General features: G+C 41.0%; 1 long non-coding RNA gene across 1 annotated transcript in view; it reads right to left on the bottom strand.

Moving 5' to 3' along the window:
• The window catches only part of LOC103345485 (uncharacterized), a 100,316-nt gene that overhangs the window by 16,273 nt on the left and 60,015 nt on the right, over nucleotides 1-24,028 (bottom strand). Inside the window, exon 3 of the long non-coding RNA XR_016229921.1 lies at nucleotides 15,098-15,203. This is a non-coding gene — a long non-coding RNA (uncharacterized LOC103345485). The remainder of the gene's footprint in view (nucleotides 1-15,097; nucleotides 15,204-24,028) is intronic.

The raw sequence follows: 24,028 nt of genomic DNA, 5'->3' as shown, positions 1-24,028 counted from the left end.
TTTTGTGGCCTGAAAAATTATTCTTTGTAAATATTTCACCAGCACTTGCTTTTTCTCTTGAACAATTTTAAACATAATTACTTTATAGTCTATTTCTGAATTAAGGTCTAATTATATTGGCCTTTATTTTTGATTATTCTGGATTGTTTACTGGTGTATTTTGTAATTTTGAATTATGAGGTCAGGTTTGGTAAGAATCTTGTGCAGTCTGGGTTGAAAAGGTATCTTTCTAGAGAAGGCTTTTAAAATTTTTCCTATTGGGGGCCCTGATTTTTTTAATATTATTTTCTTGGAGAATCTAGGCCCTCCAGATAGTGTACATGTAAACCATAAATCTGAGCAAAAGCAGCCTGAGGTTCTCAGGTTTTTCATATTCTTAGGTTTCTCTTTCCCTTTCTCTTTTCACAAAAGATTAAGCCAACAGTTTTCTTCAAGTCTCCCTTTGGGAGAGGAAGAACATTTTTACACAGAACTGTAGGCATCCAAGTTTTCATTATTTGAGGATCTTGGGTCCAAATTTCACAACTAATGGGCTCAAAGATTTGTCTCCTGTGCTTCCATGACCTTTAAAAGCTGAACTCATTAATCAGACTGGCTAAATAAGTAAATAAATAAATGAATCCACAGCAGTTAAAAGATTGGTTTCCATGGTACTTCCTTGACTTTCTTATTAGCCTTTAAAAGCATGCTTGTTTTATTTTTATCTAGCATATCTAAGTGATTTGTAGCAAGAGAGCTTTCAGGTATCTAGTCAGCAACATTGCCATAAATTAAAGTCTTACGTTGTTATTTTTCATGTATTTAACTTCCGTTCTTTTTATCTGTCAAGATTCCTTTGGATATGAAGTCACTTCTGTAAATGGACTTGTTTGATAATCACTTGTGATCCCTAATATATTTACACTGAAAATATCTTCTAGGTGAAGTGGAAAGATTTGTGCAATGTTCCACTGGCCTCAATCTACAGAAACATCCAATATGGAGAATGTAGCTCCTCCTTCTGGTGTTCCTCAAAAATATAGTTTAAAAGTTGTCTCCTACTCTCCAAAGCAAAACAGAGCATGGGGGCAGATGTTTGGCACAGTGGTTAAGTCTCTGTTCGGGAAATTCGCATGCCACGTTACAGGGACCGGTTGCCATCCTGGCTCTTCCACTTCTGATCCAACTTCTTGATAATGTGCACCCTGGGAGGCAGCAGCTGATGGCTTGAGTACTTGGGTCCCTGCCATCCACATGGGAGACAGGTAGAGTTTCCTGGCTACTGGCTTTGGCTAATCCAGCCCAGACTGTTACAGCATCTGGGAGAGTGAACCAGCAGATGGAAGATTGATCTCTCTCTCTGTCTCTCATCTATCTTTAATCTCTGCCTTTCAAATAAAATGCAAAAGCAAAAACAAAGTATAAATGCTTGTTTATTAGAAAGATATCTCAGAATCAGCTTTGAAAACTAAACAAAATCCTCTGCATTTTCAAGAATTACAGATTCTCCCTGGGAAAATCAGGATTTAGAGCTAAAATCCATTACTAAAACTTTTTTTCCATTTTCTATCTTTCTGTGGCTTGGTTTTAAAAAAGATGTTTGCATCAGAACCTTATAAGACTATCTTTGCAACAGTGAAAGCAACTTTTGATTTGATTGATTATATCAAAACCAGCAATTCACTTTTTTTTTTTAAAAAAAGATTTATTTTATTTATTTGAAAGTCAAAGTTACACAGAGAGAGGAGAGGCAGAAAGAGGGGGGGTGTCTTCCATTCATTGGTTCACTCCCCAATTGGCCTCAATGGCTGGAGCTGCTCCAATCTGAAGACAGGAGCCAGGAGCTTCTTCTAGGTCTCCCACACAGGAGCAGAGGCCCAAGGACTTGGGCCATCTTCTACTGCTTTCCCAAGCTATAGCAGAGAGCTGAATTGGAAGTGGAGCAGCCGGGTCTCGAACCAGCGCCCATATGGGATGCCGGCACTGCAGGAGGTGGTTTTACCTACTATGCCACGGTGCCGGCCCCAGCAATTCACTTTTAAAAATATTTTATTCGATTGAGTAATATTAATCAGGAAGATAATGTAGAAAAGAGTAAGAGTGATATTGGAAAAGTACGTGGGGTAATGAAAATTTTGTCTGCTGGATAAAATATTCAGAAGGCCTTATGATTTTTGGAAACTGCTGGTGATGCAATTTCTAACATAATTTATCAGAACCTTTTAGGGATGGAATTGCTTAGCCTCACTTGGACTTCTACTTTGCTGATGACCAACAAACAGAGAGTATTTGGGTCTAGCTGAAATTCTTCCTTCTACAATTCAAATAGATTTCCTCCTGTTCTCTTCTTAATGGAGACCAGATTCTTACAAATAACCCTTCAGCTTCTTGAGGACTCACCCTGGCAGCCGTGCATTCCATTGCATTGTCTTAGCTACCCAGCTGCCATGGAGGAAATCCTGAAAGGAAAAGTTCAAGATCAAAGGAGACTTTCTTCAGGAAATCACAAAGACATTTTCCCCCCTTTTAGTTTTATTAACAGTGAGAATTTCCCTTCAAATAACACATTGAAGCCAAAGGCACCAGAAATATTTGCATCACTTTTAAATCCCACGAAGACCTGAAGATGCTATTCTAGCAAACATTTTCTAGGTAAAGCTGTTTGTCAAATAATTATAGTTTGAGTTTTTACTGTCATCAAAATCATATGGCTGATCCTTCAATGTCTCTTTTGCTCTAAAACAATTCTGACTGTCTCTGGCATAAATTATGTTGTTCAAGGGAAAAGTTTGGTTCCATCTCTATCTCTTTTTATTTCAAAGTGAAGTAAAATGGAATGTTAATAATTCAAAATCAATACATCTGCATAATTAAATTGTATCACCAACTATCTTGTATTCCCACTCTTTCCTTCCACTCCAATCCAAATCCATAGAGAAAAGTAAAATCTTTTATCTTCAGTCATTGAAAATTGTGTCTGACTTTTATATTTGTACATTGTTCCATTTCATTTTTGCCACCTAGGCCCTGAATATACTACTGGATGTGTTCATTAACCCTGGAGACTATGTATTTAAAAGGTCATTCTAGGGATACTTTTCTCTGAAGGGAGGATAGAACTTCTACTTTGCTTATGGCCTTGTCTAAATACTGCTGGAGTTTGTGGATTCAAAAGGCTTCCATAGCTGAGGCAGCTCTATGTCAAGAGCCTTGGGTGATCACTGACATCATATGTAAGAGTGTTACTTGTTAAATTAACAGCAGGAATCACTGTGCACTAACTTCCCAAGCAAGACCTCTGTCCACAAAGAGTTGTACTATAACTATGTCTAAGAGCTCCCAAAAGATGTATCATTCTTGGGATCTTCTTTAAAGTTTTAAGTTTCTTAAAAAGAAGAAGAAGAAGAAGTGAAATTAACTTCAAGATGCAATGACTTTGAACAGCCCTTGTATTGATTGTTGAGGAACAATTTTTGTAGAACAGTTTTTTGTTGTTGTTTGCATGCAAATTTATTTAGTATCAAGTTGGTCTTCTGTGTATAAGGTTAATTGAAAATGGATCTTAGTGGAGAATGGGACTGGAGATGGGAGAGGGAGGAGGAGGTGTGGGAGAGTTGGTGGGTGAGCGGGTATGGTGGGAAGAATCACTATATTTCTAAAGTCGTACTTATTAAATGCATGAAGTTTGTATTCCTTAAATAAAAGGTTTCTTTGGTGGAAAAAAATAAAAATTAAAAAAAATCTCATTAATGTGAGGGAAAAAAAAAGATCACTCTAGGGGCAGGCATTGTTGTCCAGCAGGTTAGGTAGCCACTTCCAATGTTGGCATCAGAGTGCCTTGTTCAAGTCCTACCTTACTCCTTTCCTATCCAGATTCTTGCTAATGTGCACCCTGGAAGGCAGACAATGATGAATGAAGTACTTGAGTCCTTGACATCCACATGGGAGACCCTGGTAGAGTTTCTGGCTTTAGCTAGCCCAGCCCATACTATTGTAGGGGGAGTGAACCTGTAGGTGAAAGATCTCTTTCTTTCTCTCTCTTCCTCTGGCTCACTCTGTCTTTCAAATGAATTTTTTTAGAAGATTTATTTTATGTTTACTTGAAAGGCAGAGTTACAGAGAGGCAGAGACAAAGAGAGAGGTCTTCCATTTACTGGTTCACTCCCCCAGATGGCAGCAATGGCCAGAGCTGTGCCGATCCAAAACCAGGAGCCAAGAGCTTCTTCTGGGTCTCCCACGTGGGTGCAGGGGCCCAAGGACTTGGACCATCTTGTACTGCTTTCCCAGGACATAGCAGAGAGCTGGATTGGAAGTGGAGCAGCCAGGACTCACACCAGCTCCCATATGGGATGCCAGCACTATAGGCAGCAGCTTTACCCACTATACCACAGCGTCGACCCCAAAAATGAGTTTTATTTTATTTGTTTATTTTTTGCAAGGCAAAGTTACAGAGAGAGAAAGCGAGAGAGAGAAAGAGAAAAAGAGAGTACAAAATAGACCTTCCATTTGGCTCACTCCCCAGATGGCTGCAATAGCTAGGATTGGGCCAGCACAAAACCAGGGACCTGGAACTCAGTCCGCGTCTCCTACATAGGTTGAGGGGCCCCAGCACTTGGGCCATCTTCCATTGCTTTCCCAGGCACATTAGCAGGGAGCTAGATCAGAAGCAGAGCAGCCAGGACTTAAACCAGAGCCTACACGAGATGCTGGCATTGCAGGAGGTATATTTTACCTGTTACACCACAATGCCAGCTCCCTAATAAATAAAAAAAATTTAAATTTTTGTAAAATATGCTTTTGCTTATCTCTCCTTGCTCTCTGTAACTCTTTCAAATAAATAAGCAAATACATAAATCTTTTGTTAAAAAAAACTTTTGTGCATTTAAAAAAAAAGAGAGAGAGAGAGATCACTCAAAAAGACCAAGAGACAAAATCTGTAGTAACACATTACCATTAAATACTTACTAAGTCTCAAGATTTCTGTTAGGAGCTTTACTTAAGAAACCAAACTTAATTCTCTGGGCAACCTGTTATGACTTGAATTGTGTCTATCCCCAAAGAGGTATGTCAGAATCCTATTCCTATTATCTCATTGGTTGACCCTATTTGGAGATAGGGTCTTTTTTTTTTTTATTTAATAAATGTGAATTTACAAAGTGCAACTTTTGTATTGTTGTGGCTTCCCCCCTCAAATTCCCTCCCTCCCATGGCCCTCCCCTTTCCCACTCCCTCTCCCATCCCACCCTTCATCGAGTTTCATTTTCAATTACCTTCATATACAGAAGATCAGCTTAGTATACACTAAGCAAGGACTTCAACAGGCTGCCCTCACACAACCGCACAAGGTATAGGGTATTGTTCGACTAGTAGTGTTGTTTTTAAGTTTCATAGTAAAACACATTAAGGACAGAGATCCTACGTGGGAGCATGTACCCAGTGACTCCCGTTGTTGATTTAACAATTGGCACTCTTATTTATGACGTCAGCAATCACCCGAGGCTCTTGCCATGAGCTGTCTAGGCTATGGAAGCCCCTTGAGTTCACCAGCTCTGAACTTGTTTAGTTAAGGCCATATCACAGTGGAGGTTCCTTCCTCCCTTCAGAGAAAGGCGCCTCCCTCCTTGATGGCCTGTTCCTTCTGCTGGGGTCTTGTTCACCAGGATCTTTCATTTAGATTGTTTTTGCCACCATGTCATGGCTTTCCACGCCTGTGAGACTCTCATGGGCCTTTTAGCCAGATCTGAATGTCCCAAGGGTTGATTCTGAGGCCGAGTGCTGTTTTGGGCATTTGCCATTCTATGAGTCTGCTGTTGTGTCCTGCTTCCCCTGCAGGATCATTCTCTCCCTTTTAATTCTATCCTTCATTATTCGCTTACACTGGTCTTATTTGTAAAATCTCTTCAACACTTAGGAGAGAGATAGGGTCTTCACAGAAGTAATTAAGCTAAAGTAAGGCCATTAGGGAAGACTTGATCCAATATGACTGATGTCCTTATGAGAAGGGGAAATCTGGACACAGAAACATACATTAGAGAGACAGTGCTACGTGAACCTGAAGACCTCTGACTATAAGTCAAAGAGAGAGACCTATAGCAAAGCCTTCTCTCAGTCTTCAGAAGGACCAAACACACCAGTTCCTTGATTTTAAACTTTTAGGCTCAAAAAATGTGGGACAATAAATTGCAACACATTTTTGTTTATGGTACTCAGTTCGTGGTGATTTGTTTACAGGAGCCCTAGAAAACTAATGCACAATCCTATAATTTAAGTCTGATTCCCTTCTTGTAAATGAGAAAATTAAGGGATAGGAAGCCATATGGATACAATAACCCAGATCTATTTTGTTCTAACACATGTGTTTCTATCTTTTTTCTTTTCTTTTCTTTTTTCTTTTCTTTATTTCTTTTTTATTTGAAAGGCAGAGTGATGGAGAGAGGGAGAGACAGGGAGAAGGAGATCTTCCAGCTGCTGGTTCACTCCCCATATGGCCTCAAGAGTTGGGCTGGGCCAGATCGAAGTCAGGAACCCGGTATTCCATGCAGGTCACCCATGTGGGTGGCAGGGACCCAAGCACATGGGATAGCTTCTGATGTTTTTCAAGGTGCATTATCAGGAACCTGGATCAGAAGCTGAGCAGCTGGGACTCAAACCAGCACTGTGATAGGAGATGCCAGCTGTGACACTGGCTTAAACTGCTGTGCCACAATGCTGCATCAAATGAGTGTGGAGGCAGCATGATACGGTGGAAATTACATAGTATTTAGGGGCCAGCATTGTGGTACAGCAGTTAATTACTTTTTTCATCTAGAGATCTAGAAAAACACACACATGGAACTCCTTCCCCCTCCCCAGTCATACACACAATCACTACACTTAGGCTTAGAAATTGTACCTAGAATTGTACAGTCAAGATGTTGTTATAATGTTTATTCTGGGGAGAACTTTCTAAAGATCACTTTTTGGAGGGAATGAATTATCATAAATAGCTCAGGAAGTAGGTAGAGCCTTTGACTTGATCTGAGGAAAAGGGACTTACTAGTGCCAAGGCTATCAGCTACTTTGCCCTGGAAATCAGTGGGGAATTAGAAAAATGAAACCAGATGTGATAGGGCTTGCCCGCCTGATTAAGATTGAACATGGGGAATGGAAGAAACTAGGCTGATTTTTTTTCTGCACTAGAATCCAATGGACAGTTGAGAGGGGAGGCACTAAAAGATCAGACAATAAGTGGTTAAAAATAGACAAGGTTGGGGGGCAGATATTTGGCTTGGAGGTGGAGATACCCAAGTTCCACCCACACCCACATCAGAGCACCTGGATTTGAGTCCCATCTCTGGCTGCTGATTCCAGCTTCCTGCTGATGTAGACCCTGTGAGGTAGCAGGTGGTGGGTCCTGCTGCCCATGTAGGAGACCTGGATTGAGTTCTCAGCTCCCAACTTCAACTCTTCCCAGTCTGGGTCACTGCTAGAATTTCAGGCATTTAGATAATGAACCAATTGATGGTCTCTCCCTCAAATAATAATAAAATAAACAAACAACAAATAGGCAAAGATCTAGGAAAAAAGAAAGATTTCCCAATTTTTAGCATCTATTAAACAAAAAATCCATTGCCTAGGGAGGTAGGGCTGTTCATTTCTTGAGGGTGCCAGGCTGAGATGGCAAGTGGGACCAAAATTCATCCTGCATTCTTCCTATCAAATGGTGTGCCAAGGAGCTGCACTGTGCCTGATCAGCAAAAGGTGCTTCTTACCCTACTTCACACAAAGGTATCCCATACGCTATGTGTGGTCCTATGCAAGAAACAATTATCTCAGGATCAAGGCATTCGCAGTGGACTCTCAGACAAGACACAAAAAAGACCAGAGCACATTGATTATCATAAGGTCAGTTATAAACATGATTGTTCTATGCTTTTGAGGTTGTCTCTGCTTCACTTAAGGGTTTTTTGTTTGTTTGTTTGTTTGCTTTTTTACTTTTCGTTGCTATCGTTAGAGAGTCCTTTCGTTGAACTTAAAAAGAAATCTAATTCTTGTTTTTGGTTTTTCTACATTGAAAACAAAGTTTCAAGAGAAAAAAAAAACATACTAAAAGGACTGGATGAACTGCTACAGAGAAAACAGGCAGAAGTATATGGTGGTGGAGAGCTGGAGTTCTCCAGCGAATCAGACCCACACAGTAGGCCTATAAAGCCTAGCTCTGATGTGGAAATTGGGCAAATTAACCTTCCAAGTCTCATTTTCCTTGCTGTAAAAGTCATCCAAGAAATATTTACCCCACTTTCACCTATCAAATCTTTGCTATGCAGCTACTGTGTTCCTGGCACTCTTTCAGTATTCCTAGAGCAAGGTTCATGTTCTCATGGAGATTAAATCCCAGACTGGGGAAAGAGAGATAACAAGTTAAAATATACATGTAATTTAATAGGCAAAACCCCTGTCCTCATGAATAAATCAATATGCATCTCTCTTTTGCATGTCTTGGAATCCTTTTGACCAGAGTCATCTGTCTGCCAGAGAGGGAGGTGGAGGAAAAATAAGGCAGCAGGAATGCAAAATTTCTCAGAGTCCATATTTGATTTTTGACCTCCAAATAGGATTTCTAATTAAACAGCAAGGTAATAATCCTTAAAATCCAGGATTTTTGAACAAATGCTACGAAGAGGACTAGCTGACTACATCATAGAGTTGCAGGTATACCTGGAGTCTACGTATACTTGGAGTAGAGAGAAGCAGACTATGAAGTGGAAGAAGCTGAAGTTCCAAGAAGTCAGGGAGAGAGGGAGAAAAGGAAGTCCAACACTAGTGTTTTTGTTCTCTGCCTCATTTCCTTGGGCTCAGCTTCAATATCTGGATGAATAAGGAGAAGTTCAAGCACATCAGGGTGTGTGGCCTCCTTCTACACATTAGTATACAGAGCTTGCCGGATAGGGTTGACAGAGGAACTAAAGGAAGCCTAGTTACATTTGAATTTCAGATAAACAACAAATAAGTTTTTAATATAAGTTCCTTTGATGCAATATTGATGACACACTAAATTTTTCCTTTGGTTACCTGAAATTCAAATTTAACCACTTTTTAAAAATATTTATTGGCTATTCTGATAACTCTATCCTAGAAAAAACTTTTTTTCCAAGATTTATTTATTGATTTGAAAGTCAGAGTTACCCAAAGAGAGAAGGAGAGGTAGAGAGCGAGAGAGAGAGAGAGAGGTCTTCCATCTGCTGGTTCACTCCTCAGTTGGCCACAATGGCCGGAATTGTGCTGATCCAAAGCCAGGATCCAGGAGCTTCTTCTGGGTCTTCCATGCATGTGCAGGGGCCCAAGGACTTCAGCCATTTTCTACTGCTTTCCCAGGCCATAGCAGAGAGCTGGATCAGAAGTGGAGCAGCCAGGACTTGAACTAGTGCCCATACGGGATGCCGGCATTGCGGGCGGCGGCTTTACCCACTATGCCACAGTGCCGACCCCTGAAAAACCTGTAACTTGGGGTCTCAGCTCCCTGTGGCATGGGAGAAATAGCATAGAAGTGATAGCAGGGGTGCTGATACCTAGGACTAAAGAAGTGTTCTTGCCACATATCTAAAGTTCTTGAATTATCTGGCCCATAGCAAGTGCTCAATGAATATTACCTACTATTATCCTTGTAGCAATTAGTGAAACACTTTCATAGGTCCCTGGAGAAGATGTAAAGAGTAGGGGATGAAGGAGAACACAGCAGGCAAGGGTAGAAAAAATAGAACTAATAATATTATTCCAAGAGCGACTTGGCACTAGCAAGGCATATATTAGATAAAAGATTAGCAAGGCATGCTGATTTTAGATATAAGTGTTCAGAATCTAGCTTTCTTAGTGATCAGAGACTCTAACTGGGCCCTGGGCCAATGGATAAAAGGAAAAAACAGAGCTCTGGTAGCACAGAGAACTACAGGCCTGGAAATGCAGTAGATCACCATCCTTTCCCCTTAAGGGAAATAGGAAGAGATCCAGCAGATGTGTGGGAGACATAGAAGTAGATGTCTTCTAAATCAAGTGGAGTAAAGTAGTTGTAATGCATAGGAAAACTGCTGGAAAGTTGGCTACCAATTAAAACATCCAGGAAATTCCTTGCTGTTGAACTAAATTCAAGAAAAGCATACAGTGATCTTTTTGAACAGCTTTTCCTTCTGAATTTATGGCTAAGCTTTCCTAATTAGTAATGAGAAATCTTTTGGAAAAGAAAAAAATGTCTTAAGACCAAATTACAAAGCCAAAATAATGGTCATGAAATTGACAACTTACTGGTAAGTCTGCTTTTTTTTTTTTCTTTGCAAATGTGCTTTTACTTCTGGATTACTCAACCTTAAAATTTTCGGTGACATCACACAACCAGGGAATTACGACCACAGTAGTCTATTCTTGTCAGCTAAGAAGTCACAAAGTGTATACTTAATTTTCGTACTGATGATTGGCGTAAAAACTTAGAAAATTAGCAGAAAAGATAATGATTGACAATTTCTGCACAGCATCTTGTCTGTATTGGTTTGCAAAATCATCAATGTAATGGACTTCACACATTTCTGAAGCTTCGTCTGTGTGAAATATGGTCTTCCATATTGATGGTCTAGAAAGTTAGCCCCACATAGGTTGCCCTTTAGAGAAATGTGTTGTGCCAATCAGATGTATCCTAGCTTGGCATACAGAGTTGACATAATTTGCTTTCAATGAAGATACTGTGAATTAATGGAAAAAGCAGTTAAGAAGTTTTTTTTTCTTTTTAGTGACATGCTAACACAAAATAAAGGTAATACAGTGAATTGTTACTTTGTAAACACTTTCATCACCTCTATCTTCTTTTGAGAAAAACATATAATTTTTATTTTATTACTAAATCAGACTAAACCAAATGAATATTAATGGTTAAACACCACCGAGTACAGCTAAATAAGCCATTTATGCTGTCCTCAGATACCCAAAGATTTTGTGGTCTGCTCAAATTTTTCCCAAAGGCTTCCTCTAATATGAACTAACCGTGTGTTAGGTTCCACCAGAGGGACCATAGTTACAGTAAAACACTGTGAGGGAATGTTATCAAAGGAGAAATAAGGAGAATTATAGTATATGAACATATTTTGTTCACAGTAAAAAGATATAAATTAAAGGTTCCATTGTTACTAATAATCTGAATTGAATTTCAAATTTAGAACAATTTTCTCAGATTACCTAAAATTTAATTTTTTGAGTTGACAGCGTTCATCAATCACACAAATGAATTTGCTAAGCTGATTGGGGAACACTGGTTAAAATATTGAAAACAATGGGCCGGCGCCGCGGCTCACTAGGCTAATCCTCCGCCTTGCGGCACCGGCACACCAGGTTCTAGTCCCGGTCGGGGCACCGGATTCTGTCCCGGTTGCCCCTCTTCCAGGCCAGCTCTCTCCTGTGGCCAGGGAGTGCAGTGGAGGATGGCCCAAGTCCTTGGGCCCTGCACCCTATGGGAGACCAGGATAAGTACCTGGCTCCTGCCATCGGATCAGCGCGGTGCACCGGCGACAGCGCGCTGGCTGCGGCGGCCATTGGAGGGTGAACCAACAGCAAAGGAAGACCTTTCTCTCTGTCTCTCTGTCTCACTGTCCACTCTGCCTGTCAAAAAAATTAAAAAAAAAAATTGAAAACATTACATACCTCTTCGTGAGAAAGTTGTTTTCGTTTCAATTAAATAAAATGTATGGGATCAACCAAGTTATTGGCTCTAGATTAGCACATTGATGACTTGGACATATGTATCAGGTAGGAACTTAGATTTATATATTATCTCTGCATCAAAAACATCTACAAAAGATTTTTACTAGGCAACAATGTTGGTGATAAATAAACTTTATCAAGTGTGTTATTAAAAACATTTAAAATCAAGAAAATCACTTTAAAAAATATTTATTTTTATTTATTTGAAAAGCAGAGTGACAGAGAGAGGGAGAGACAGAGGTGGGCAGGGGCAGATAGAGACTTCCATCTGCTGGCTCCCACCCCAAATGGCTGAAACAGCCAAGTCTGAATTGGGCTGAAGCCAGGAAATAGGAACTCCTTCCTGATTTCCCACGTGGATTGCAGGGACTAAGCACCTGGGCCATCTTCTGGCTGCCTTCCTAGGGACATTAGCAGGAAGCTGGATCGGAAGCAGAGCAGACAGAACTGGAACCAGTGCTCTGGTACAGGATGACAGCATCACAAATGGTGACTTAACCTGTAACATTGGCTTCTGGTCATATTTTTGATACAACTTAATTATTCATGTCATTAGATAAAATAAAATAATCTTCCTCACTTTTCAAATGGTTTTGGCATCAGGTAATCAGATTATAATACTGAATTTCACTTTATAGAAGTCAGTTGTTTAATGATTCAGTCTGTTTTTCTTCATTACTCATGACAATTCTCTTTCCTTTTCTTTTTTTAACTGTTAAGAAAATTTTGTGGTTTTATTGTACCATGAGGCACTGAAACATCTGAACAAATCGGTGTCTGGGTGGTGAGGCAGCTGCTTTCTTCCTCACTTCTTCGGGTTACCAGAGCAATTTGTCAATAGATTAAAAAAGAAAAAGGACAACTTTTTGCATTATTTAAGTCTTTCCAAGGCATGCACTGGTACAACACCAACTTCTCCTGTCAGATGCAACTAGTCCAAACATCACATGCAACACCGTGGTGGCAGCAGTGCACTGCACCCACTCCCACTATGGCTCTGTTCATTGTGTATGATATTTGGAGCATATGGATGAGTGTGAACAGTATCAGGAAGAGGAGGGACGAGGAAACAGGATTGAGTGTCTGGCTGGGAGGAGGTCGGCCGAAGTTGTACAGGGCAAGTTGTGCAAACTCAAGCATCACTGATGTTCTTTAATAGGAACATCTGGAGAAACCCCAGATAGTACCAAGTATATGACTCTGGACTAAAAGTCAGTCTATAAATAATTAATCAGGGATTCAATCAATTTTGGCCTTCTGGACATTATCACATCTAGTCAAAAAACTTGAATTTAACTGTAACACCATGGGGAGCTACCAATGACCATGGGTTATATTTTTTACCACTTTGACCATGGCCTTGTCTAAAAATGATCAGAGTCAGTGAAACCAGGGGGCTTCCATAGCCTTGGCAGCTCGTGACAAGAGCCTAGGGTGATTACTGAGGCCATAAACAAGAGTGTCAATTTGTTAAGTCAACAACAGGAGTCACTGTGCACTTACTCCTCATGAAGGATCTTTGTCCTTAGTGTGCTGTACATTGAGATTTAATGCTATAACTAGTACTCAAACACTATTTTTCACTTTATGTTTCTGTGTGGGAGCAAACTGTTGAAATCTTTACTTAATGTATACTAAACTGATCTTCTGTATATAAAGAGAATCGAAAATGAATCTTGACATGAATGGAAGGGGAGAGGGAGTGGATAAGGGGAGGGTTGCGGGTTGGAAGGTCATTATGGGGGGGGGAGTCATTGTAATCAATATTCTGTACTTTGGAAATTTATATTCATTAAATAAAAGTTAAAAAAAAGAAAAAAAAATTAATGAGTGGTGGGTGCTTCACATAGCAGTTAAGATGCTGCTTGGGATACCTGTCTCCCTTATCACCATGCCTGGGTTTGAGTCCTGGCTTCACTCTCAATCTCAGCTTCTTGCTTCTATGAACCCGGGGAGGCAGCAAGGCACAGCTCAAGTGATTGGGCCACTGTCACCTACATGGAATACCTAAGTGGAGTTCCCAGATCTTAGCTTCTCTCTCTCTCTCTCTCAAATAAAATAAATAAATAAATATTTTTTAAATGAGAGAATTAATGCCCACTTCAAATGCACACGACCTTATAATTCCATTTTTTTAAAGATTTATTTATTTGAAAGGCAGAGTTACAGAGAGGCAGAGGCAGAGGCAGAGAGAGAGAGAGAGAGAGAGAGAGGTCATCTATCCAATGGTTCACTCGCCAGATGGCCACAATGGCCAGAGCTGGGTGGATCTGAAGCCAGGGGCTGGGAGCTTCTTCTAGGTCTCCCACGTGGGTGCAGGGGCCCAAGGACTTGGGCCATCTTCTACAGCTTCCCAGGCCATAGCAGAGAGCTGGATCGGAAGTAGAGTAGCTGGGACTCGAACTGGTGCCTATATAGGATGCCAGCACTGCAAGCAGCAGCTTAACCTACTACTCCACAGCACCAGCCCCTGTTGATAGAGCTTTTGATTTGCCAGATCCCATAACAGTCCACTTACTTTGCCTTGAATGTGGCATTTGTACCACATTAAAATTTGGCAAGCTTAATCTTTGCTAACCACTGGCAAATGTGAACATGCTATAAAATATAAAAATATATTTCAGCCAAAGCCATTATGAAGCACATATTTGTTTGAATTTGGCTAAGAGCCTCTAATTTGTTCATGTGCATTTGGCATCTTTATAGTCTATGTGATTATACTTGCAATTTATATACAAGTATTATGTGCCTACAGTCAACTAAAGCTTTAAGCACTAATAAGGGAAGAAATGGAAGAGGAGGGAGAAAGAAATCCTATTTTACTTCTGTTCATGTGAGAATAAGCTTCTGTAAACTCTCAGAGGAAACTCTTACAGTGGCCATTGGCTTCATCCCTGCAGGCTACCTGCCCCACGCTAAAAATATTTTTGAGTAGCTCCTACATATTCTCTTTCACACTATCCCACAAGAGAATCTGCCCTTGCATTTATCTGTTTACAAGCCTCATAATAGAGTAATAACTACATTGTTTGTTGTTTACCAACACTATGCAGTTGTTCAATCTAGAAATCCACACCATCCAGAGGCAGAATAAATGTAGGCAGTGGATGATTTTTAGATTATTGTTCTGTTTTGTTCATCTACTCATTTAGACAAGGGCAGTCAGGGCAAACAGGTGATACAGGGTGGAGTTTGTGATTTAGTCACACTGTTCCCAACGGATAGCACAGAAATTTTTCTTTGAACTTTCAATAATACTAACTTTCAAATTTAAGAATTTAAAAACCTTTCAAATGTGGCATGCTACATTTTATCATAATATAGTGTGAAGTAGAAAAGGTAGGAATTATATAATTAGTATTCTCATGGCACAGAATCAAAAAGAAAAGTCACTTACCATAGTAGGATCAGAATTAACAGCCTTATCTTAGCTCTCCATCCAAGCCCACCTTGCAGTAGCTCCCGATAGGGACCACATTCCATTTGCACTTTTCACTTTGCATCTGTCATGAATAAAGAACACTAAATATAAACATAAATTTTAGTTCCGTCATGGAAATACAACAAAGCAATCCTTGTCAACAAACTAATCCAAACAAAAATGAAGAAGCAGATCTTCCTCACAGTCATTTACTCGCTCACCCATCATGCTACAGTCACTGAGCTTCTACTGTGTTCTACATGCTCTCTTTGACATTGTCTACTCCAGAGAGTGAGTGAGGATAACATATAAATGGTTTATCATGTGGTCTGATGGAGGGAGGCAATCATTAAATATCAATTTCCTTCCATCTCAAATGTTTATTCTCTGATGAATCATTCAACCCAAACCTATATTCTGTCAAAAGAAAAGGATTCACTTCTGATCAAATGTCAGCATTCTTTTAGCCTCACCCCATGGATAGATATATTTGTAATACAGAGGCTTGAGCTGCTGAGCCAGGGAAAGTAAACCACAGACAAGCAGAGTCATAGCCTGTCACCTGTGATTCTTGGTTGGCCAATTTTTTTTTTTGTTTGTTTAAAGGAGGGAGGAAAATGCCAATCTTGTATCCTAGTTTTAATAAGCTTTATTGGGGCCGGCGCTGTGGCGCAATGGGTTAAAGCCTGGCCTGAAGCACCAACATCCCATATGGGTGCAGTTATAGTCCTGGCTGCTCCTCTTCCAATCCAGCTCTTTGCTATAGCCTGGGAAAGCAGTAGAAGATGGCCCAAGTCCTTGGGCCCCTGCACCCCATGTGGGAGACCCAGAAGAAGCTCCTGGCTCCTGGCTCCTGGCTCCTGGCTTTGGATCGGCGCAGCTCCAGCAGTTGCAGCCATCTGGGGAGTGAACCAGCGGATGGAAGACTCTCTCTCTCTCTCTCTAACCTCTTTCTGTAACTCTGTCTTTCAAATGAATAAAATAAATCTTTAAAAAAAAATAGGCTTTATCTACACACACATGTGTATACAGGTACCCTTTTGGGAGGAGGTATTGTTAATCCGGCAAATAACTTTGCAATAAAAAACATCTTTTTTAGTTGTTTGACTGAACCTACAAGCAAATTATACAAACTCAGACTGAGAGCCAACACTTTCTGCCCTGTTTGACTCCCAACACTGGGTTACACAGGAAGGGAAACCAATCTGAGACATCATCAATCTGTGCCTCTCAGCAGTTGTCAGTATCTATGCCCATCGCCACCACTAAACTGTTCACGTGGCAGTGTACATCGTCACGGAGACTTTTTGAATGAACAGATCTTTGTACAAACGGACATAAATAGTTGCAGGTCCAAGATATTTAAAGAACTCATCTATGACCTCTACTGGTCATGTTACCAAAGCACAACAGCTGTATTCTTTCAGAAGTGTGTTCACAGTTTTATTCATTCATTTAACACATACTTTTTAGCACCTACTATGTGCTGGGCACTGTTTATGGAATGACAAAGCAGACAAAAACCCTTCACTCTTAGAATTTAGCAGGGGAGACATATAAACTATAAACATTATAAATAAGTCCATTTTGGAAGGTAATAATGCTTTAAAAAAAAAAGCAAAAGATTTATTTATTTATTTGAAAGGCAGAGTTACAGAGATAGAGAGAAAGATCTTCTATCCATTGGTTCACTACTCAAACAGCCACAACAGCAGGAGCTGGGCCAGGCCGAAGCCAGGGCTTAAGCTCCATCCAGGTCTCCCACATGAGCGGCAGGGGCCCAAGGATGTGGATCACATTTGGCTGCTTTCCCATGTGCATTAACAGGGAGCTAGATTGGAAGTGGAGCAGCTGGGACTTGCTCAAACTGCACATATACACAATGCCTGCATCACAGGTGGCAGTTTAACCTGCTATGTCACAAAGCCAGCGCCAGTAAAAATGCTTTTAAAAAGAGAAAAAGTGCATCAAGGTAAAGGAAATGAGAAGTATCAAGAAAGTAGAGCTGGAGAAGTAAGTTGCAAGTTGCAGAATTAAATTGGGTGCTTAGGATAAGCTGCAGCAAGACTGGAGTTAAGCAGAGCCTTTAAGGAGGTAACAACCTCAGCAACCTAAGATCTAACACATAGCAGGTTCTCAAGCTAAGCTGTTATAATTCTGGAGGCACTTTCTCACATGGATTTTCTAAAAGGTTTTGGAGTAAAATGTGTGTTCAAACCGTTTATTAGTCTGCTTTTGCTGCAGCAACAAATAAGGCTTAGAAAACAAATATTTAGGGGCTGGTGTTGTGGCATAGCAGGCAAAATCACCACCTGCAGTGCTGCCATCCCATATGTTCAAGTCCTGGCTGCTCCATTTCTGATCCAGCTCCCTGCTAATATGCCTGAGAAAGCAGCAGAAGGTTGTCCAAGTGCATGGGCCCCTGACACCCATGTGGGAGACCTGGGAGAAGCTCCTGGCTCCTGGCTCCTAGCTCCTGGCTCCTGGCTCCTAGCTTCAGTCTGGTCCAGCCCTGGCTGTTTGCAGCCATTTAGGGAATGAACTAGCAGATGGAAGATCTCTCCCTCTGTCTCTGTCTCTGTCTCTGTCTCTCTCTTTGCCTTTCAAATAAATAAATAAATCTTTTTTTAAAAAAAGAAAACAAATATGTATTCAAAACCACAATGAAATGTCATTTCATATTCATTGGGATGACTACCATAAAATAAAATTTAAACAAAAATGGAAAATAACTAGTATTGGCAAGAATGTAGAGAAACTGGAACCCTGGTGTCCTGCTGGTGGGGATGTAAAATTATGCAGCTGTATTAGAAAATAGTATGCCACGTCCTAACAAAATTAAAACAGAAAAATCATATGATCCAGCAATTCGACCTATGGGTATATACTCCAAAGAACTGAAAGCAGGTACTTAAAGAGATATTTGCAATGTATGTTCATTGCAGAATTATTTACAATAACCAATAGGTAGAAGCAACTCCAGTGTCCATCAATTGGTGAATGAATTAACAAAATGTAATACATACACACAATAGAGTATTATCCTGCCTTACAAAGGAAGTAAACTCTGACATATACTACCACATGGTAGTATATGAACTCAGAGGGCATGATGCTAAGTGAAATAAACCAGTCACAAGAAAATATAGACTGTATGATACCGTTTATACAAAGTACCTAGAACAATCAAGTTCACAGAGACAGAAAGTAGAATGGTGTTTTTCAGAGACTGGAGGAAAGGAAATGAGGGTTATTGTTTCATGGGTGTGGAGTTTCAGTTCTGCAAGATGAAGAGTTGTGGGGATGGATGGTGGTGATGGTTGCACAACAATATGTTGCATTTAGTGTCACTGAACTGTACACTTAAAAATGGTTAAAATGGTAAACTTTATGGTGTATGCATTTTATCACAATTAATATTTTAAAAACATTGGTTAAAATATGAAAAAAAAAAGAAAATCTGAAACTTAAAAGAAAAAAGCAAGTGAGGGCAAGCCTTTGGCACAGCAGTGAGATGTCAGTTGGCACATCCACGGCCCATGTTGGAGTGCCTAGGTTCAAGTCTGGGCTCCACCTCCAGATTCCACTTCCTGCTAATCATACACAGCTGACTGCTCAAGTGTTTGGGTCCTGCCACCCATATGGGAGACTTGGATTGAGTTCTGGGTTCCTGGCTTCACCTGACCCAGCCTGGGCTGTTGCAGGATTTGAGGAGTGACCCAGCAGATGTTAAGATCTCTTTCTCTCTCTCTTTGTCTCTCTCCCTCTGCCTTTAAATAAAATGAGAACAAATTTAAAAACTTTTTAAAGAAAACAAACAAGCACTTATTTTTTGTTCATATGTCATGAAAGCATTGTTGACTATACTCCCTTGGGCTCAGCCGGGTGGCGTTGTCTGCTTCCAGGATCCAGGACTGAAGGAACAGTCGCTCTCTAAGGCGTGTTCTTCTCCAGGAGATCAAGGCTGAAGCAGCCTAACAGAACCACCATATGTAGAAAGTCTGCTCACCTGTGATACTTACCAAGGCCACAGGTCTTCTGTTGACCAAACACAAATGGGGACAGGGAAGCATCTTCTGTGCACACGGAAGTACAGCCAGGGAGGCAACAATGGAAACTGACTAAATAACACAACACAACCTTAACGAGTCAATCATCATCTCTCAGTTGTGCCCTATGGCAGTCGCCACCACCAGATTGCTCCCACGGCAATGCACGGCAGGATCCCTGGGACAAGCACAACGACCAGATCCCTGTCATAAAAAGACCTTCAGGTCCAAGAGAAGTTGCTTGTCTCTGAATCTTACTTTCTCCATTCATGAACCAGAATAAGAACGATGGTGCTTTTCCACTGGGGGCAACACTGACTTGATTCCTTTGGAGGCTTAGGAGACAATGGGGCATGTCAGAAAAGTGAGAGGCCTGGAATTCAAACATTTAGTCTGTTATGACTGTAAATCCTGCATAAATTACGAATCTAGAAAATGAGGCAGCTGCTTAAATGATCGCTATGGATTCTTCCACGGCTAAAGACTCTCAATTTGGGGTAAAATATTTACTAGAAGTCTTTTTTTCTATAGTGTTGCTGCTTAATTCTATCACCAGGTGGCGCTAGACAACAATTTAATGGAAAATATTTTCGGGTTTTTTTGGGGGGGGTATTTTTTGTTTTGTTTTGTAGTGGGAAAATTGGGAGAGTTCTAGGCTATCTTATTTTCTTATTATTGATTTCTGTAAATCAGGACTCTTGAATGATATAGGTTCTCAGAAACCACCCCTCTGAAGAAGCACCCAAAAACAAAATGAGCATCCTAGTGTTATGACCACATACCTGGGACAGAGTCCCAGGAGCCTAGTGACTGCCTCCAGATCACTTTAGGGTTTGATTTGATTTCAGAGCTTGGGAACCTCCTTTGAAGAAGAGGTGTGACATCACTGGAGCTGTGATTAGGATGTTATGTCTAGCAGCCATGTGATGGGGAGCTTGGGATGACTGGCACAGAGAAGTGGTTAGGAGGCTGGGACAACAGCTGGGACCCCCACACAAGCATCTGAGCTCTGTAGTGAGAGTGAGCTTAGAAATGGGCAAGCTGTTTCTGTGACAGGACCTCCAGAACCTGGAAACTTTTTAAATAAAGAGGCTTTGAGTGGGAGAAGTGCTTGTGAAAGACAACTCTTTGGACTACCAGGGAAACGTTAGGGCCTCTGACAGGAAGTGGTAGGATAACTTCAGGGTGGTGGAACTGCTGTGATTCCTGTGCTTATACACACTGAGAAGAGACCATGCCAGCTTCTGCCTTCTTAGGTGCTGAGACTCCTCCGAGTGTAAAAATGGTGGCCCCCTGGACACTCGCCTGTGGGGAGAACTTGCAAGTGCTCTAATATGACGAGTAGCTTTTCTCAAAAAACACTTACACACAATTTTATTGATGGTGCTTTAAAATCCTGTGGCATTTCTGTAGCTCTTGTGTATCAGCTCAGTAGCTTGGCACAGTAGAAGGAAGGAGCAATGTCTCTGGGTTTGACAGGCCTGGGTTTAAATCCTAAAATCCAGCTCTACGGTATTATCATCCTGCTTCTTCCAGATACAACCAACTGGGAGATTGAATTTTCTGCTAAGATTCTCTGTTATCTTGGGCAAGTTGCTCAGTTTCTCTGAACCTTAATCCCATCTGTAACTAGGGGAAATAATACCAATCTTGCAGTTTTCTTAAGAAATAAAGATAGGGGCTAGAGTTGTGGCATAGCAAGTTAAGCTGCTGCTTGTTATGCTCTCATCTCGTATGAGTGCCGGTTCAAGTCCTGGGTACTCCGCTTCATATCCAGCTCCCTGCTAATGTGCCTGAGAAAGCAGATAGACATGGCCCCTGCTACCCATGTAGGAGACCTGGAGGAAGTTCCTGGCTCCTGGTTTCAGCCTGGCCCAGTCCCAGCTGTTACAGCCATTTGAGATATGAACTGACATATGGAAGATCCCCCATCCCCATGTCTCTCTCTGTTTCTGTCTTTCATCTTCTCTGTAACTCTCAAATAAAATAAATAAATCTTAAAAAAGAAACTAAGGGAGGAAGGAAGGAAGGAAGGAAGGTAGGAAGGAAGGAAGGAAAAATAGTGTGGCTACAAAGTAAGTCATCAGTAAGTTTCAATTATTTTCCCTTTAAAGAAAAGGCCATTAGGATGCCATTGGGTGAATGTGTTCCACAAATTGAGCACAAGCATAGACAGATACAGTGGTCATATAGTATGGCCATTTTTTTTTTTTTGCAAGAAACTGAACTCTTAGGATATGAGACACCAAAACATTAAAGCTATGAAACTGGCATACAGACTGAGTCTCAGGATATACACTGGTCCGCAAGAAATAAAGGAAGAAGGAGTTGCACAACAGATCCCTGTTCTAATTACTCAATCTCTCCCCCAACTGAAGGTTTGCTTCACAAGAGATTACCCACAGACCTAAAGCAATAAACATCTTGAATTTCTAACCCCATTTTCCCATCTCACAGATCCTTCCTAAATCTCAGCTGTGGTGAATGTATCTCCTTTTTTTTTTTTTTTTTTGACAGGCAGAGTGGACAGTGAGAGAGAGAGACGGAGAGAAAGGTCTTCCTTTTGCCGTTGGTTCACCCTCCAATGGCCGCCGCTGCAGCCGGCGCACCGCGCTGATCCGATGGCAGGAGCCAGGAGCCAGGTGCTTTTCCTGGTCTCCCATGGGGTGCAGGGCCCAAGCACCTGGGCCATCCTCCACTGCACTCCCTGGCCACAGCAGAGGGCTGGCCTGGAAGAGGGGCAACCGGGACAGAATCCGGCGCCCTGACCGGGACTAGAACCCGGTGTGCCGGCGCCGCAAGGCAGAGGATTAGCCTATTGAGCCACGGCGCCGGCCACCTTTTTTTTTTTTTTATAAGAATGACACTTTTGAGAGAATATTGACAATGGTCACTATTAGTGGTTCTTCTGCTGACTATCTAAATTGGAGTAAAGACAAATTAAGATGGAATATTAATGTCTATGAGCATCCTTCAAAATGTTTGTGGAAAGTGTATACCATGAAAGAACTTTGCATGGATTTCAGGATCGTTTTGCATCAGAATAAATTCATACTAACTTGTTACAGCATGTCTGAACAGGATCTAGTTTGGGGCTCTAAGAAAGATAAGAAATTAGTTTGTTAAAAGAGTCCCTGTTAGAGCAACATGAATTTTACTAAAATTGAAGCAAGAACAAATAGACCAAATTTATTGTAAGCTCTGATGGAAGAATGGTGAGATCACTGATAATATTTGAAAAGTTTGTGGGGATAGTGCCTCAAATAAATCAGGAGTTTATAAATGGATAACTTGTTTTAAGGGTCAAGATGACATTGAAAATGATAGCGACAGCAGCAGACCATCCACATAAATTTGTAAGGAAAAAAATTGTTCTTGTCCATGCCCTAATTGAAGAAGACCCATGATTAACAGAAATAACAATAACCAATACCATGCATATCTCAGTTGACTCAGCATACATGATTCTGACTGAAAAATTCAAGTAGAGCAAAGTTTCAACTCAATAAATGCCAGAACTGTTGTGCCCAGATTGGCAGTAGACAGTAACTGAGATTTCAATGGAAATTTTAAACAAGTAGGATAAAGATCTTGAAGCATTTCTTTGAAGAATTGAAACAGATGAAACATAGCAAAATAAACTTATCTCTTAGTCCCCACCCCACCCCACCCCACCCCGCAAAAAAAAAGGACTCCAAAACCATGGCTTCACCAGTGTGATCCTGAAGACAAAGCGCATTCAAAGCAGAACTACCAGGAGGAGGAAGTGGTTCAGTCAAAGCAAAAGTGAACCAGCCAAGAGTAAAGGGCATAGCAATGAGTTTTGCATTCTGCTTGCTGACTTTGTGGAGGGCCAAAGAAAGAGAACATTTGCTATTACAAGAGTGGTTTGGGCCAGTGCTGTGGCATTGGCAATAGGAGATTAAGTCTCTGCCTGTGGTGCTGACATCCCATGTGAGTACCAGTTCGAGTCCCAGCTGCTTCTCTTCCAATCCAGCTCTCTGCTATAGCCTGGGAAAGTAGTAAAAGATGGCCCAAGTCCTTGGGCCCCTGCACCCACGTGGGAGACCCGAAGGAAGCTCTGGGCCCCTGGCTTTGGATCGGCTCAGCCTTGGTCATTGTAGCCATTTGGGGAGTGAACCAGCAGATGGAAGATCTCTTTCCATCTGTAACTCTGCCTTGAGAAAATTTAAAAAAAAAAAAAAAAGGAGTGGTTTGAGGAAGTTAGCCAAAGTTTTGGCAGAAATATTTCTGAGAAAGCATCACCTGAGAGTTCTGTACCATGAAAATGCACCTACTCATTCCTCTTCTCAAACAAGGGCAATTTTTCAAGTTCCAAAGGGAAATCATTGGGCACCCACTTTACAGTTCTTTTGGCTTCTTCTGATTCTTTTGCTTCTTAATCTTCCAAAATCTTTAAAGATCACTATTTTCTTAAGTTAGTAATAAAAAAAATGCTTCACTGATATTGCTAAATTTCCAGAACCCCAAGTTCTTTAGGGATGGACTAAAGGGCCAGAATCATTGCTTACAAAAGTGTCTTGAACTTGCTGAAGCTTACATTGAGAATCAAGTTTATATTTTTTATTTTTATCTTTACTTGTATCTATTTTCATACACTTGAAAGGCAGAATTACAAAGAGAGGGAGAGGGAGAGGGAGAGAGAGAGAGAGAGTTTGACCATCCACTGATTTATTCCTCAAAAGCCTGTAACAGCCAGGACCCAGTCAGGCCAAATCCAGGAGCCAGGAATTCCACCCAGGTGCCCCACTTGGGTGGCAGAGGCACAATCACACAAGTCGTCATCTGCTGCCCCACTAGACACATTAGCAAGAGTCTGATGGGAAGCATATAGCCA

This window comes from Oryctolagus cuniculus, chromosome 2 (genome assembly GCF_051225735.1).
Source record: "Oryctolagus cuniculus isolate XC-2025 breed Fujian yellow rabbit chromosome 2, ASM5122573v1, whole genome shotgun sequence".
Lineage (NCBI taxonomy): Eukaryota > Metazoa > Chordata > Mammalia > Lagomorpha > Leporidae > Oryctolagus > Oryctolagus cuniculus.
This window is presented reverse-complemented; position numbering and strand designations above follow the sequence as displayed.